Below are 17,961 nucleotides of genomic sequence, written 5' to 3' on the forward strand. Positions count from 1 at the left end.
ATAAATGTTTGTAGCAGCTTCGTTCACAGTAGCCCCAAACTGGAAACAACCCCAAAGTCCATCAATGGGTAAATGGATAAACAAATGTGTTATTTATATAATGGAATACTACTCAGCAACAAAAAAGAATGAAAAACTGCCACACACACCATGGATGAGTCTCAAATGCATTATGCTAAGTAAAAGAAGGCTGAATAAAGAGTATATACTAGATGATTCCATTTATTTAAAATTTTAGAGAATGCAAGCTGATCTGTAGTGACAGAAAGCCAATCAGCATTGCTTGAGGCTGTGGGCAGAGGGAGGGATGAACTGCAAAAGAGCATAGGGAAACCTTTTGGGGTGATGGAAATGTTTTGTATCTTTATTGTGCAGTGGTTTCATAGAGGTATACCGTAGTCAAAACTCAGGAAATTGAGCACATTAAATAGGTGCAACTTGTTATAAGTTATACCTCAATAAGGTTGACTAAAATCTATCTGCTGACAAGGCTTGCATTTCTGTCTATAAACACAGATTTCTCTTATGAGCTTCAGACTGTGGATCCAAGTATTCATGTGATATCATAATTTTTATATTTCATAGGCATTTCAGACTCAAGTATAAACCTGAACCCCCAGGGTGCCTGGGTAGCTCAGTCAGTTAAGCGTTCAACTCATGATTTCAGCTGAGGTCATGATCTCACAGTTCACGAAATTGAGCCCTGTGTCATACTATCAGTGTGGAACCTGCTTGGGATTCTCTCTCTTTCCCTCACTCTCTGCCCTTCCCCTGCTCATGTGCTCTCTCTTTCTCTCTCCCAAAATTAATAAATGAACTTGGAAAAAAAGTAAAATAAAACTGAACTCTGGATTTATTCTCCCACAGGCTTCCCCACCAACACCTAGATAAATTGCTCTCTTAAGGAGACCTCAAAATACAGTGGCTTAAATTAAATAGGATTTTATTTCTGTCTCCTAGGACAATCTAGAGATAGGGGAACCATTGCCTGTAGTGTGACTCTACCTTCCTAATCCCAAGACTCCATTTCCGGTTCTAAGCGTGCTCCAGTTCTCTTCCTGTCCCAGCCAGCAAGGGCAGGGAAAGGGTCAAAGAAACACTTGCACGTTTCTTTTTCAGAGGCATAACTTAGAAGTGTCAAATGGCCATACTTCACAACAAAGGAGGTTGGGAAACATTATCTTTATGAGATTATATATATGTTCAGCTAAAATTTTATTTCTGTGGTAGAGGGCAGAACTAATGTCAAGAAACAGCTTCTGGCTTCCTTGAGGGCATGTGGAGACCTGGGCAAATATGTTTTTGTGGGACTCCATCTATTTATGCAATTTGATTAAAAATGTGTTGCAAAATCCACAGCCTATGTGAAGTTAAGTGATTTGTTCATGGATATTTAGATATACAATGGGTATAGTATAGAAGAGATACTTACATATTTGTGTATTGTCTAATCAGTGTACATGTCTAAGCATCTCTTTATGTTCTTTATTGTTAATTGCGTTATTCCTGGCTGATTTCATATTTCCCATGCAATAAAAAAGTAGAAATACTGTTATTACAATGACATGGCTTTCCATAACTTTTTGCATTGAAATAGTATACATCTTATTGTTGCGGCAGTAACTAATACCATTTATTTTAATGCTGGTTATATCGCTACTCATGATATGACATCATCTACCTTGCCACCCTTGAATACTGCCTTCCAATGATCTCAGATTGTCCTGTGCTTCCTTGATGACTACAAATGTAAGTCTTACCCAGAGTATGTGGGAAAAGGCAGTTATTTTCTTGTAGTTTAAAATTTGTCATTCTTAAATTTATGGCATAAATGTGGAACAACACATCTTCCAACCATGCCTTTTCTTGAACTCTTCAGGTTGGAATCACTGCATTCATAGAATGTGATCTCTTACAGTGTTGACTGCATGTCTGTAGGGCACAGGGATGAAGGATCCATGGGCAGAGAGGAGCAGTCTATTTGCAAAAGGAATGTCCGTTCTTCATCCAGCACAGTTTAAGATTGACCTGAGACAGTATGGTATCACCACATCCATTGAGGGCAAGAGAAGGCATTGCCTGGAAGGGTGTATTGACATTGGGGAGCAATGGTCTTGAAAGCCCTCAGAGGGGATACACACTCCTCTGGCCTTGAGATGTCTTTTTTTCCCGCCCTCCTTGGTGCAGGCCCTGGGATGCAGGCTGCTTTCCTCTGCAAAAGCAACCAGCAGCCACATTTCACCCTGCTGTTCTTTTCTCCAGAAGATAGCTATAGAGTGAGATATGGTGTTCTTAACCTACTGACTCCCAGCTGACTTTGAGTTTAAACATCCAGTACCCTTAATGAGAAAGGTATGGGATAACAAGAGGAAGGTGTAAGCTTTCAGAAAAAAGTTGCTGAGTTCTCATGGTCATGGTTCCTAGGATAGATACTGTTCCTTTAGAGTACTGTAACTGGAAGGACTTTTGGACTATTACTCTCAGTTTTAATTTCTTTTTTTTTTTTTTAATTAATTTATTTTGAGAGAGACAGAGACAGTGCGAGTGGGGGAGGGGCAGAGAGAGAGGAGACAGAGAATCCCAAGCAGGCTTCGTGCTGCCAGTACAGAGCCCAAAGCAGGGCTTGAACCCACGAAACTGTGAGATCATGACCTGAGATGAAACTAAGAGTCAGACTCAACAGACTGAAACACCCAGGCCCCCGTTAGTTTTAATTTCTAAAATTACTTACTCTTAATTTAATTTCTTTTTTTTTAAATATATGTTTATTTATTTTTTGAGAGAGAGAGACAGAACATGACAGGGGAGGGGCAGAGAGAGATGGAGACACAGAATCTGAAGGAGGCTCCAGGCTCTGAGGTGTCAGCACAGAGCCTGATGCAGGGCTCGAACTCATGAACTGTGAGATCATGGCTTGAGCTGAAGCCAGATGCTTAACTGACTGAGCAACTCAGATGCCCCTCTTAATTTAATTTCTAAAGGTGAAGTTTCTCAAATCACTGTAAATGCAGAAGGCTTCTTAGCTTCTTAGGAAGTACTGTCCAGGCCTGGCCAACCAGTCTAGGCAGAATCAAAGTTGTCGTTTTATCTCTAGTGAACAGAGGCCCATAACACCACCTGTCCCTATTTTCCATTGGTGGGTGGCCTTATACAGTTTTTTTTTAACTTTTAATTTTTTAATTAAAAAAATTATAATTCCAGTACAGTTAACATACAATGTTATGTTAGTTTCCGGTGTACAATATAGTGATTCAACAATTCCATACATCACCCAGTGCCCATCACAACAAGTGTACTCCTTAATCTCCGTCACCTATTTCATCCATTCCACCCCCCCCCCCCCCACCTCCCCTCTGGTAGCTGTCACTGCAATAAGACTGATGAAATCTATTATCTGTTACATTTTATAATCATCATGGGAGAGTGATGATTTACTCCAATTTTAAAGATGAGCAAAACGATATGCAGAAAGATTAAATAATTTTCCAAAGTGTTTCTACCTCTAAAGAACTCAGTGTTTGTATCTCAGTTGTTTTCTGAAAGGGAATAAAACACAGTGTATGCATCTGACTCTGATGTCACCTGAGAAACTGGTTTGGAGAAATTTTGATGAGCCAGTGCCAGATTGCTGTCTCATAGGGTACTTGTTCTTGGAGGTTGTAAGCTGCAAGAGGAAATATACCTCCTTAGGAGATTAAGCTGGACACAGCCTGGCCATCTGCTCTCTTGGCAGGGGCTGACATAGACTGCCTTTATGAATAAGGGAGATGGAGCAGGGCATGTCACCGGCCAACAGTGCTGCTGGCACTGAGGCATGGAGGCAGACAAACTCCTAGTCTGGTTGACTGCTGTCAACATCTTAGAGTCCATGGAGTTGACCTACTGAAAATTGTAGGTCTGGAAGGAAAGGGATGAAGGGGAGTCTTGATAGCAGTACAGCTACAATGGTGGAAGGAGACCCTATTTTGGCCAAACGCCTCTGCTGGGTATCATGCTGGGTGCTGCGGTTAGAGCAATAAACAAGAGAGTATAGTGGGATAGCAAGACATTAAGTATACACTGACGCACATAATTATTTGATTACAATTGTGATAAACTCTATGATAAAAAGTAGAGTGTTCTTTGATAGCATATAGTGGGGAGGTCTGAGTCTGGGTGTGGGGTGGGTTTCAGGGAAGTCTTTCCTTGAGAAAGTGACATCTGTAACAAACCCAATGGGTTGTTTGTAGCGCACCTTATAGATTGTTTACCAAATATCCAATTTCTGTTTCCTCTTCTTTCCTTAAAGGACTACCATCCTCCATTTTAATTTTTATGTATCCAACTTCCTCTATCCAGCCATGTTCTTCAGGGAAGATGGCCCCAGAATATAGGTCTTGATTGATCTGAGTTAATAATGATTGTTTTGCCATTGATTAGTTTAGGTATGTGTTAAGTTAGGTATATGTTAAGTTTAGGTATGTGTTAAGTTAGAGCCTAGAGGCAACCCTTTCTTCCTCTGAATGTTGTCATGTCTGGTGACCTTGAGTGAAGCTTACTTGAGGACAAATCCCACTCACCAAAGGCAGAGCAAGAAGTTGGAAAGAATCTTGGTTCTTAGCTTTCTGAGCTCAATAAATCAACTGTGGAGCACCCCTAGCTTTAGATTTTTTGAAGTGTTTCTCAGTATGTGAACCAGCTAAGTTCGAGTTTCTGTTATTTACACCTCAAAAGATAACAAGAATTATCTAGGTGATGAGTGTGAGTGGGAAGACCACTCCAGACAGAAAAACAAAGCGTGTATGCCCTGAAGTAAAAATGGAAAGTAGTTCCATGTGGCTGAAGAGCAGTGAGCGAGGAGGAGTGGAATAAGATGAAGCTGGAGAGTTGGCAGAGGTCAGATCATGCCACTGTCCTTCTTGGACATTACCTAATAATTTATATTTGAGCTCCTTACAGGCATATCCAGGTTTATAATTCTTTTTTTTAATGACTCCAACAGAATGCTGAATGAATCTTACTTTTACTTCTGTATAGTGGAGAGTGGGAATACTTATATACCTTGATGGTTTACAATATGAATGAAATTCACTTGTAATTGCTCAGTTCTCTAAATTACTTGGCTTATGTAACTATAGCTTGAAGTGGTTTCTATATTGTAGCTCCTGACCTGTTGTCTGGTGGGACTGCCTGAAGGTTACCCAGTCTCAGTGGCCTTGAATTGGATCTTCAACATATAAGCATTTGGGGCAATACTTCAGAGAGTAGTTACTCTGGTTGTGTTTGTTATTATGAAGCTGGAGATATTCAAATTCTTTGGTCTAGGGATCTGAGGGAGAATCTGGGAATTCTATCAAGTAATGATGAATAAGTCCATTGGCTCTTGCAGAAGAGTTCCCTTGTGATCTCAGCAGGTGGGAGAGGCTCAGAGGAGTAGTAGGTCCAAATATATATCTACTGAGGGTACAGGCTCTAAGAAGCTAAATTATTAGACAAGAAACCTGCCTGCTCAGCTCAAGCTTGCCCATCGTCTTTGACTTTTCTGCACTTGTGGGGTGTTTGCTTATTTCTTACCAGGCTCCTCTGGCTATCTGCTGGCAGGGGAGCCTTCTCTGGATGTTAGCCTATAAGATTTGGGCCCTGGATTCCAAAAGCTCGGGCTTTGGAAGCAGATGCCACCTAACAGCTGTGTGAACTTGAGCACATTATATTTACTCATCTATAAGATGGTAATGATGATAGAACTTAGCTCCTAGAAATGTTGTGAAAATCAAAGCAAGTAATCTATGATGAGGGCTTAGCACAGTGCAGATATTCAGTCTATGATATTAATTACTAAACTCACGATTGCTAGTCATTTCTACCATCAGTATTTGTGGGTTGGGTCCTGATCCTCCAATGAACACAGTATGGAGGACCTTATCACCTCTGCCATTGTCTCGGTTAATACAGTGCCACAATACAACGGTTTACTGAGCTATGTCTTAGGCCCTGTGAAGCAACAACAACAACAACAACAACAACAACAACAACAACAACAAATTCTACAGCTTTCAGTGTTCACAAGCCAGAAGGAATACTTTGGCTTCACCATTTATTTCTCACAGTAAGATCTAATCCAAGAATATGATTGTTATTGTGAGTCTGAATTTTAAAAACTAGGGCTGTAAAAATCTTTTAAAAAGTTTCCTGGTAAAAACAGTATTTTGATTTGCGCTCTTTGATAGATATGTTGAACCACCTAAATCTACAGATTCATTACAAGTGCCACTTCATATTCAGAGAGAGTGATTTTTTTCTCCCTTTATGTGGACCCCTCTGGGATGTCTCCAGCGTAAGTACCGCTCTGAGCAAACCATGCTTTGCAAAGTCAGTTATTTGTTTTACTTCTGCCAGAATATTGAAAGTTTGCCTGGCGAACATTCCCTGAAATCAAAATGACTTATTATCAGGCTTCCTTTGCTTTTGATCCTGCTGCAGGATGGTGTGTTTTCCTAATGATGCAGAATCTCTCGTTAAGTTCAGGAAACAGGATATAAGGATAAGTCAATTGACTCAATTTATGGACATAATAAAACGGTCCCTATTACCTTCAGCAGTCAAGGCAAGACAAGGTGAAACACAGTGTTGTAAAGTTATTATGACAAAATAGTTTAGTATTTACCTGACCAAATAAAGTGAAAATACTGCATTTATTTTTGAAGCGGCATTTCAGACATTATGACCGAAAATTAATAGTGGTAGACGATCATTTATCCTGTCGCACTGGGATATTGCAGAGTTCACTCAAAGCCAGGAATATCTGCTATTAAATCATGGCAAACTAAAAAAAAATTTTTTTGAAGTATTTCCTTGTGTCTGCTCTATGTCTACTGTTGGCCCCACTGAGCCAGTGTTAACAGCTAAGGCATTTCTTTTTCCATCTTGTAATATAATTAAAAACAAATTTAGAAGCAGAATAGATGTTTTGTATGTTAAAGCCCTGTTAGTTTTGGGGAAGGCATTGGCAATGCACACAGCTGTTCCTGACAATTATAAACTCAGAAAAGAAAAAAAGAGAGGACAGAAACCAAATTGACCAAATATGGTTGCTTTTATCTTCCAGTGGGAAGCAAGTCTTTGGGGTGGCCACAGGAAGAATAGATGTATATCAAGTATTTTTAATCTGCTTTACGTTAAAAAACGATGGACATAAGGCTTAAGGGGTATAGAAAGTTTTAAGTAAAGATACCCAAGGGGTACGTAGGATATTAGTAGCTTATGAAAATACTTGAGGTTTGGACTAAATTTCAGTTTACTTCTGGTTTTTAGTTAATTTCTAGACTCTGGAGTCTAAGGTAATTTTATGTTTCTAAATTAAAATGGGACTGTGACTCTAAGTTGGGTAAGCAAGACTGTTGACATCGAGCAAACATGAAAAACTCCTAAGTTTTATTTTGAATTAGTAATAATCTGTTTGCATGGGTCTATTGTGAGTTGCAGAGTGACCAGCAATAAGATGCTTCAAGTCTTTGCTAGCTATCACTGGTATTAGGCCTATCCTTGACTATGAAATTGCATCTGGCCATGCTCTCTTCCTTCTCCCCCACTCTCAATCCATCTTAGCCTGCATGGCTTCGTTTTTAAATTTTTAATTGTTCTATTTGTTCTATCTCCTTCTAACATTCTGCATAATTTATTTTTTATGTTTAGTATTAATTGTTTGCCTTTCCCCCCCCTCCACTCTGCCATGTAAAGCCTGGGTCTTTTGTTTTGTTTTGTTTTTCAGTAGGCCGCACGCCCAACGTGAGGTTTGAACTCATGACCCTAAGATCAACAGTCACACCCTACTGACTTAGCCAGCCCTGTACTCCCAAGCCTAGATCTTTGATTTATTCACCAATTTATTTTGAGCATCCAGAGCAATGCCTGGAACATAGTAGGTGCTCAATAAATATTTTTGAGTGACTGAATCATATCCTTCTTTTGCCTAAAACATGATAATCATTTTCATTGGCTTTGTGATAAAGTGTAGCTTCTTTATGTGGCATGTACAATCGAGATCCAGTTTAAATGTCCAAATATATTTCTTTTCACTTTTCTCCTGAATGGTTCCAGCTGTACCAAACTATGGCCTACCTTGCTTGTGGGCTTTTGCACATGCTGATTCTTTTGCTTGGATTTCTCTTTGTCCTCTTCCTGAATAACTGATCAGGTTTTGGGGACTCAGTTTAGATTTTTTTTTTCCCTAAGAAGCCTTGCCAGGCCTTCCAAGTCTGGGGTAGGAGCCCCTCCTATATATTCTGCCCTTATCATAGCAGGTTTATATGATATTGATTGCCATGGACTAACCATCTTTCTTTTTTCTCCTTTAACTTGTCAACTCTAGGGAGCAAGAGCCAGACCTACCTTGTTCATAGTTTTCTTCATATGAAATGCATTGCTTAGCACCTTGTAGGAGCTTCATTGTATATATGTGGAATCAATGAATCAACATAAAAGGAAGGGTATGTAACTCAGACATCAGCTCTGACCATCCTACTCAGAAAGATCTGTGGAAGACTGGCTCAATGCCCTTGTCTCAGGCATTTTGACTGTTTCTCAGGGCTTATCACCTCCAGCCCCAATTTCCTTTTTGTCCCTTAATTTACGATGGTGCAGTGGTTAAGCATGTGGTCCTGCAGCTCCATCATCTAAGCTAAAATCCTACCCTTGCCATGCTGTGCTGATGATGAGATCAGAGGAATGCAAGAAGAAACTCATCCTCCCTGATCTTCCTTGGGTTGATCATCCTTTCAAGGATAGAATAAAGATTAGCTCTAGAAATGTATCACATTCAGCAGTTGACACCAGATTAAAAAAAAAAAAGTGTATCAAAAGGTTTCCCTTCGTTTGAGGAATTCAAGGCATTCTTGTGTTATGTGGGCGGAAATCATGCTTGATCCAATTTCCTGAATGTATTTGTGTGTGGCTCTAGTCTATCCCAAACGGAATATTGTTGACAGTAGAGAGGTATGGAAAGGGGTTCCTGTTATCAGTCAAATGAAGGTATTAAACACAGAAAAAAAAGTCCTCCGTGTTATAGTTGAACCCTGTGTATCTTTTTAAAAAATGAACATTTCTGCATTTGTTTATTTATTTGAGAGTGAGAGATAGGGAGAGTGCACGAGCAAGGAAGAGGGGCAAAGGGAGAGAGAGAGAGAGGCTCTTAAGCAGGTTCCACATTCAGCGCGGAGCCCAATGTGGGGCTTGATCCCACGACCTTGGGATCATGACCTGAGACAAAGTCAAGAGTTGGACTCTCAACCGACTGAGCCACCCAGGTGCTCCAACATCTGCATTTAAATTATATTGTGTTTCTTTGTACTGTTAACAATTCATCAGAACTGGATTTTTTTCCTCATCTGAACATAAAATAAAAATTTAAAGAGCATTGGGATGCAAGCTTACATGCACGGACATACAGACATAGGCATACACAAAATTAAAATTGTGTTTGAGGGTATTAGAGTCATGTGCATTCCTGGTTAGACAGTTCCAATTCAGCTGGAGAAAAAAGAAAAGGTTTTGGTCTGTGACGGTTTTACTTTGCAAATTCAGAATGCTAAATGATATCAACACAAAAAGTCTTCTTTGAGCTCTTCTTTTTGTTATGTGAGAACAAATACATATTTTATGAAAAAATAAAAAATAATAAAAAGTATTGTGATGTCAAGCACTTTAACATACATAGCAGAGAAACCGATGTGGGTGTTTTGGGTTTCAGAGGACATTTAAATATGACTTTTCATACTTTGTTCTTTACAGATAAAACTTTGGCGTTGATAAAATAAGAGCAACAGCAAATCCCACCCCCGCCGTTTACTGGCCTGTTAACTTCTCTCTGCCTGAATTTCCTCAACTGCTAAGTGGGAAGGATCGTGATAATCACAGCATGTACCTCGAGATACCTTGGTAAGGATTCAATTCATTTGTACTTGGGAAGTACAGAGAGTCTAAGACATAGTAGGTCTCAGTAAGTCTTAGCCCTCCTGATCAACTACATAAACAAGGCTGTTGCATTTAGCAGAGTCTGCAGTGAAGTTTGACAGGTCCCATGGTTACCTCACAGCAGAAAAATGAGGCATCCCTTTTGGGAAAAGTCCTCTCCTCCCTCCCGCCATCAGGATCTCTCCCCAGTGCACTCTCCAGCAGAGAGCTCTGGCCTTTGGCTCTCTTGCCAGCCCTTCCCTTCCTCCCCTGTGCCTTTGCTTTTCCACGGTCCACACCTCTGCATTTCTCTGTGCCATGGCGGCTGGAAATGCCCCCTTCTTCCCTCTGTCTCTTGCAGCAAACGTAAGCTCTCCTCTGCCTCAGGCGGACTTCCAGACTGGATCGACACCCTCTATGTGCTCATTCCAATGACTGGGCCGTCTCCAGCGTTAGCAGATGCTCATTCTTCCTTGAACACGGCCATTTTCCTTCAGAGGCAGCTGTGGTTTTAAATGGCAGATTGCTTTTCTTCATTACAAGTAGAAGGAAAAAATAACGATAAATACCTTAATGGGTGTGTGTGTGTGTGTGTGTGTGTGTGTGTGTGTGACAAGTAATCACATTGTTTGTGAAGCAGAAAACACTAACCAGTCCCAAGCTTTTGCTTTTAAGTCAATGCAGTACCCTTTTGTGTGAACAGGCCTGGTGGAGGCCTTTTACTCTAGAGAAGCATCCTTTTGCTTTCCTCTCAGAAGTCCTGCCTAAGTGCTGTGTTGGAAGCAGCCACATTAGCAGCGTTGAGCTGCTGCAACATTGTAAATGCCAGCAAATAAAAGTGTCAGCAGCCTGGCTGTGGGAGGCTGGCAGGGCCCGGAGTTTAGTGCTGTTCTGTCCAGATCGGCCTTTCAAAGGGGGCTGGTTCATATCCAGCCCACACGAGTAGTGATGCAAAGTTATTTCCTACTGATGGCTCTTCCTGACCCCAGGAAAAGGTGTTTGGAGTTCTCCAGCCGCAGCCCACCAGGCAGGAGGAGAGCCTAGTCAGCTTGAACCGCCCTCTCTCTGCAAGAGACGGCTCCATTCTAGTTAATTGGTGGCATTTCGAGTGGTTGGTGGAAGCTTCCCTACCCCCGCCTATACTGATAACAGAATTTTTGTATCACTTCTGATGGGACCCATAATCACAGGAAAAATATAAGCAGACTTGTTTTCTTTTCACCACTGGATGTATTTATTTACAAAGAGGGACTTTAAACCACCAGAGACACATATCACTTATGGGTAGTAAAACTCTTCCCCGTGATTCACAGATTTCTCGGGCTGTGCTTCCTGCAACATGGAGGGTCTGTAACAGCACAGTGCTCATAAGGGAACTTCAGCCATGTCTGTCTTGGGCCATCGCACAGATGATTCCTGCATTTGGTGAGTTGGCAAAAGCAAATAGTGTTTTAGGCCTACGGGTACATTTTACATTTGCATTTGAGAGGAAAATGCAGCCTTGGGCCTTGGAATTGACTGTGTAAAAGAAAATGCTTGTTGTGTGTAGTGAATATTCAGTGGCCTGGCTTTCAAAGCTCGTCTGTCCACCGACAGCAGGATCCTGGCTGTGTAGCCAGGAAGGTTTCTCCAAGGTGAGGTCTTAGGAGAGGAGGAAAACAGATCCCCCTGTTGCCTAACACTCTTTGTAATGGGCATGTTAAAGTCTTGGGAAACCACAGCCAGCCATTTCAAACATGTTTTGAAGGCATGGGAAAATGCCACAGATCATTAATAAATGAAGGAAACAAGCATGATGTCAAATATACAAGTATGATCTTAAACCCTGTGAAACAATGGGTGTTAGACGTACACCAAAATGCCCATGGTTGGTGGCAAGCTTGGGCATCTATTTCAGTCTTGTGTCTATTAATAATATCCAGTGATTTCCAGGCTTTCCATAGTGAGCATATATCACTTTTTAAATCTGCATAAAATAAGTGTTTATTTAAAAAATAAAGTGTAACACCCTACTCCCATCAGTGATGGTTTTAAAGGTTTTAATTTTACAATGAGGCAAAATCTATTATTACTCTCTTTTATTATTCTCTGTTGGAAGGTAAAATGGCCCCAGCCTACTTTATCCATCTCTTGTGATTACTGTGTCTATGTTCACCTCGAAAATAATGACGTTTTACCTATGCCCTGGGTTAGTGTATTTGTGATAGATGCTAACTTTCAGGGGGCAAGTCAGAACCACTTGGTTTTAGCTTTGATGTGAAAACTTTCATGTTTTCATTTTAGAGCAAAGTGATAAAATTCTGTAAACTAAAATTGTAGCACACACACATACAGCACATATATCTACATATAAACACTTGCCAGCGACGGGGCACATGGGTGGCTCAGTCGGTTAGGTGTCCCGACTTTGGCCTAGGTCATGATCTTGCCGTTCCTGAGTTCGAGCCCCACATCAGTCTCTGTGCTGACAGTGTGGAGTCTGCTTGGGATTCTCCCTCTCCTTCTCTCTCTGCCCCTCCCCTGCTCTCTTTTTCTCTCTCTCTCAAAAATAAATAAATAAACCTAAAAAAAGAAGTTGCATAATGGTGGAAGGTAGACTATGATAAGTTAAAGATGAATATTGTAGGGGCGCCTGGGTGGCTTAGTCAGTTGGGTGTCCAACTTCAGCTCAGGTCATGATCTCACAGTCTGTGAGTGGGAGCCCTGCATCTGGCCCTGTGCTGACAGCTTGGAGCCTGGAGCCTGCTTTGGATTCTCTGTCTCCCTATCTCTCTGCCCCTCCCCCATTCATGCTCTGTCTCTCTTTCTCTGTCAAAAATAAACTTTAAAAAAATTTAAAAATTTGCCACTGTTATTATTGTTATAATAAAATCTTATTTTAAAAAGTAATCAGGTAATTAGATAGCCTAAGTTGCCAAGCTTTTATTTCATTTCATTTCATTTTCTTTATTTTTTTGCCAAGATTTCGTTTTTGATACTTGACTATTATAGGGAGAAAAGGAAAATTTCTTTATGGGATAGCTCCAATCTATTTCCTTTCTTTATTAAAGTAAGAGTGACATATATGTTTTTAATGGGTGTTTTACAAGATATAACCTTAGGTTATATCTAGTCTGCCTATTCTCATGAGCCTTTCATATTTACATTTATGTTCTCAAATAGAAATTCTAGAAGTGTATTTTGAGGAATAAATAGTTCCATGATGTATTTTTGATAAAAGGATTCTGTGCCTCAAAAGTTTTAGAAACACTATGTACTATGTCACTTTCAACTCTATTCTCAATTCATAGACTCACATTAAATGTTTTTGAAATGTTCTGCAACTAAGAAATCCCTTAAACTCTGTTTAAAACAGTATTTCTCAAATGTATCCAACCAGGATATTCAGAAGTACTGCTTTCAAAGCACTACATGAACCCACATCATCAAAGAAATATTAACTGACTTTCTTTTGCTGTTCTGAAAAAGAAGCAGGAGAGAAGACAAATAAAATGAGCAGAATTTTCTATAAAAATAACTCAAGAAGGGTTTTATGCTTAAGTCATAATCCTCTGCCCCTAGCCCTTTGATTAACTGCAGAGTCCCTCAGCTTCTCAAGGGACTGTAGCAGCCATTGCTTAAATTCAGGTCACAGAAACACTAGAAGCCAGAGTGTAGTTCTTTCTGGCCATCTCTGATAATTTTGATTTATCCCCTAACTTTAGGGTAGTGATTGTAGTAGCTGCATGTTGATGCATGGTGTAGACTGTTACCACGACCACCACCCAGCTCCCGCCCCCAACCCCAACACCATCCTTTCAGCTTCATGTCTTTCTTGTTTCTTGACCCCAAAGTGACTGCATGAGTGCTAGAAGTCTCCTTTTGACACCTCTTGTCCTCCCAACCCTATTACGTGGGTTGGCCAATGGATCTGCATTCTAACAGGTACATGCATGGTCTGCAAAAGGATGGCTTTAAGCTTCTTAGCGGCAAAACTTTGACAGTATCGTGCCTTTGAGAATGTCCATGAAGTCTTCTGGGCCTAGTTTGTCTGTGATATTTATAGTTTTCAAGGGCTGTGGCTATGTTTGTTTGTGCAGTGCCTAATGTATCGGAATCTTTCATTATTATCTCTTGGTGCTTTTGAAATTAGTTTTTGCACTTATTGAAGGATGGGCAAATCCGTAAACAAAGAGAAGTGGTTGGGATGTCATAGCTGTTTTATAAAAGGTATCCATGACAAGGCTAATTGATTCAGGGGACTTCGTTTTCAATAAAGGAACAGAGATTAGTTTACTGTCGATCTTAATTATTCCATCCATCAACCATTTGTTGCCCGGGGCAACTGGCGTCATCTTTGCTGCTTGCTAATTTTAGCTCATTTTACTTAGTGAGGCTTGGTTCTTTTGTTTCGTTTTTGTGGATTTGGATGAGGAAAGAAGGACCTGACATTTCTATGGGTGAAATTCTAAGCTGTGCTATGCTGAATTCACCAACAGACGACATTTCTGTTTTTAAGCACTTGATTGAAATTCATATACTGTAGGTGTTTGTGGATGTATGTGCAGATGTACAGATGAACCCATAAATAAACGTAAATAACATGAACCTGTAAGTGAACATCATCTAACCTACTTGCAAACAAGCCAAAAGTGAAGAGAAAACATAATTACCATCGCCAGAGGATATTTGGTCAAAGTCTCAAAAGAGTACTGAAGTTCTGGCTCTTGGAATTTAAATACGCCTAGTGTTCTCTAGTTATTATTTTTAAATTAGTTTTTGGTTTTGTTCTGCTGAACCCCAAGTACTATTTCACCTTCCTGCACATCTCCCCAATGGATTCTGTTCCTTCATGTACCCTTGCTCTGTCTGCCTCTGCATTGCACTCTCTTTCTGGACTGCTTTGAATATGTGCAATTTGGATAGAAGGGCATTCTACCTGGATCCATAATGGAAGGAAGAGAAGCAAAAGACAGGAATTTGCACAGATAAGACAAAATAAAATGCTTTTAGAAAAAGAGCAATTTTGGGCGCCTGGGTGGCTCAGTTAGTTAAGTGACCAACTTTGGCTCAGGTCATGATCTCATGCTTCATGAGTTCCAGCCCTACGTCAGGCTCTGTGCTGAGAGCTCAGAGCCTGGAGTCTTCTTCGGATTCTGTGTCTCTGTCTCTTTCTGGCCACCCCTCCTCATGCTCTGTCTGTCTCTCTCTCAAAAATAAATATTTAAAAAAAGAAAAAAAAAAAAGAAAAAGAACAACTACACGGCTAAAAATGCTGTGCACATATATTGTGAATGCAACATCATAAAACTTGTTTAAATACTGCATTTAGATTTTCAATTGTCCGGAAGGTAACTTGACTTATTTGGAGTTTTATGTTGGGGCTCAGTCACAACTGCTTGGTACCTGCTATTCCTTCTCATTGTTTTACATTCTCATCATATGACTATACTGGGTAAATGCAATCATACCTATGCAGTTTTCTAGGATAACCAGATGAAATTCATAACAACCTAATCCAACACATTTAACTGATTTCTCTTCCCTTTTTTGCAGCATAGCAGTTAGCATAATAGTCCCCAGGTCACATAAACAGCTCCTGTCTTTGTCAGATATCCTGTTTGCAAGGAACAGAAATCCACTTAAGGAAGGTTAAGTCAAAGTAGTGCTGATTAAAATGGTATAGTGTTAATCTCATGGAACCCAGTTATGGGAAACGTAGCTGGGCTTTTTGGGAACTAGAAAGCCATCAGGAAGCCACTCTCAATCTTTCTGGTTCTCTATTTGGGCCTAAATATTTTTGCATCTATGCTTTCCTTTTATGCTATTCTCTTCTGTGGTGGACAAGCTTTCTTAGCAAGACTCTCAGGTTTTTCTCCTTCAAAATTTATGCATGCACAGAGTCTGGCCACCACTTGTGATGATCTCATGATTTCAGGCCTAAGACCATCAAATGGACTCTCACTGACTTTTCATTTCTCCTCTTCAAAAAATTTTTTTTAATGTTTATTTATTTTTGAGAGAGAGAGAGAGAGCGAGTGGAGGAGGGGGGAGGGACAAAGAGGGAGACAAAGAATCCGAAGCAGGCTCCAGGCTCTGAGCTGTCGGCACAGAGCCCAACGCGGAGCTGGAACTCAGAAACTGTGAGATCATGACCTGAGCTGAAGTCTAGACGCTTAACTGACTGAGCTACCCTGGCGTCCCTATTTCTCCTCTTCAAATGAGGGATAATTTTTGATCTGTTCCAGCAGACTAATGCTTCATGAAGGCAGGAGTCATAACTGTTTTGCTCATCAGTGTATTCTCATTGCCTAGCACAGTTTATGACATGTGAACTGGTGAGTAAATCTTAACTCCAATATCTGGATCTCCTGATGTTGTCTCCTATATTTTCATCTGTTGTCTCCTATATTTTCTGTTGTCTTCGATATTTTCATCTCTTGGGTTGACTAAATGGTCTCCTATTGAGTGCTGAACATGGCATATGAAAAATTGAAGAGATCGTTTGGAGTCCTGGATATTATCATCCCCCAGAGAGGATATACTTTCGCTGCTGATGCTTGGACAAAACTAACAGGATAGAGGCTAATTACCTTAATCCAATTTGAGATTGAGCTAATTCAAATTTGTGTTTCAGTCTTTACAGAGACTGTTTCTAGTTATTGGTTCACAACCTCCTCGGAAGCTTCCTGGGTATAATCTGAAACCAGCTCCCTTATGCTGAGGGCAGAGAGAGGGGGAAGAAAGAAGCAGACCACTCCAGACTGGTAGGTGGCAAGTTCAAATAAGAAGAGAACTTATGAGGCTCGTCTCGGTGGCTGCAAGAGGAGTGCATCTCCACACCTCTCTGCCCAATCTGAAAAGTTTATGCCGAAGCCTTAACTGGGTTCTGTCATGTAGACTATCCAGATGGTCTCAACACCACATCACTGTCTCAAGGCTGTATCCTTGGGGAAGCTTCTGAGAATGGGGAAGGCAGCAGTGGATACATTCCAAGGACCAGGGTGGGGGGTAAGGAGCCTCTGAATGCCCAGATCCAGCTCAGGGGACACGTGGTGGGCATGTGCTCTTGATGATCTCCCCCAGTACTAGTAAGCTCTTATTCTTAGGGTGTCATCCTTCAGTGATTCCAGTGGAAAGTTTAGGGGTGTTTCCAGGACCCTTATTCTTGGTGGGCCCGGAACTCTGATGTGGGTGTGTGTGTGTGTGTATGTGTGTGTGTCAGTAGCAGAAAACTGAAAGCAGAAAGCTCTTCTCAGCTTTCCAGTCTCTTGGCCACTATTTAAAATGTCTCACGGAGAAAAGTGTTATTGAATGTCAGGCTAATGTGTGTGTGCTTTCTTTTCCTGCTCTCTAGGATCTTAGATCTCAGGTCTTGCTACCTTGGTGGCTATTTTACTTTAATTTTTTTGGTTTAATATTTTATTTTATTTTTATTTTATTTTATTTTATTTTATTTTATTTTATTTTATTTTATGTCTTAATTTTTTGAGACAGAGAGAGAGAGTGGGAGCAAGCACATACAAGCAGGGGAGGGGCAGAGAGAGAGGAAGAAAGAGAATCCCAAGCAGGATCTGCACTGTTAGCGTGGAGCCTGATGCAGGGCTAGATCCCATGGACCATGGGATCAGGACCTGACTAGAAGAAATCAAGAGTCAGAGGCTCAACTGATTGGGCCACCCAGGTGCCCCATGGTTTGGTATTTTAACTTGTTTGGCTGTTCTTGGTGAGAGGGTTGGTTAGATACAAGTCTGTTCTATCATAGCCAGAAGTGGAAAGCAAATATTGAGTAAATGAATAATATATCCTAGAGAAGGAATCTGATGGGCCTATCTTGGATTAGAAGTTTCCATTCATTTAATCAACTGTGGCCAGAGGGGAGCGATAATGTAGGACTCAGAGAGCACCATTGCTCCCAGCCAGCCGGCTGACCCAGGGAGGAGTGGGACAGGGCACTTATTGTCAAAGATGTCTGCCTCAGTGATCATCATCATCATCATCATCACTCTTATTAATTAATGCCTCATTTTTTACACTTTATGATTTATAAAACTC

The 17,961-nt window shown here is 40.7% G+C and overlaps 1 long non-coding RNA gene across 1 annotated transcript in view; it reads left to right on the forward strand.

Annotated features, from left to right (window-relative positions):
- LOC125911814 (uncharacterized) overlaps nt 1–17,107 on the forward strand; it is a 38,650-nt gene extending 21,543 nt beyond the window's left edge. The window contains exons 5-8 of the long non-coding RNA XR_007454467.1: nt 8,348–8,465; nt 9,766–9,912; nt 11,241–11,352; nt 16,544–17,107. This is a non-coding gene — a long non-coding RNA (uncharacterized LOC125911814). The remainder of the gene's footprint in view (nt 1–8,347; nt 8,466–9,765; nt 9,913–11,240; nt 11,353–16,543) is intronic.
- The last annotated feature ends 854 nt before the right edge of the window (nt 17,108–17,961 follow it).

The sequence above is a fragment of the Panthera uncia genome (genome assembly GCF_023721935.1).
Source record: "Panthera uncia isolate 11264 chromosome C1 unlocalized genomic scaffold, Puncia_PCG_1.0 HiC_scaffold_3, whole genome shotgun sequence".
NCBI lineage: Eukaryota > Metazoa > Chordata > Mammalia > Carnivora > Felidae > Panthera > Panthera uncia.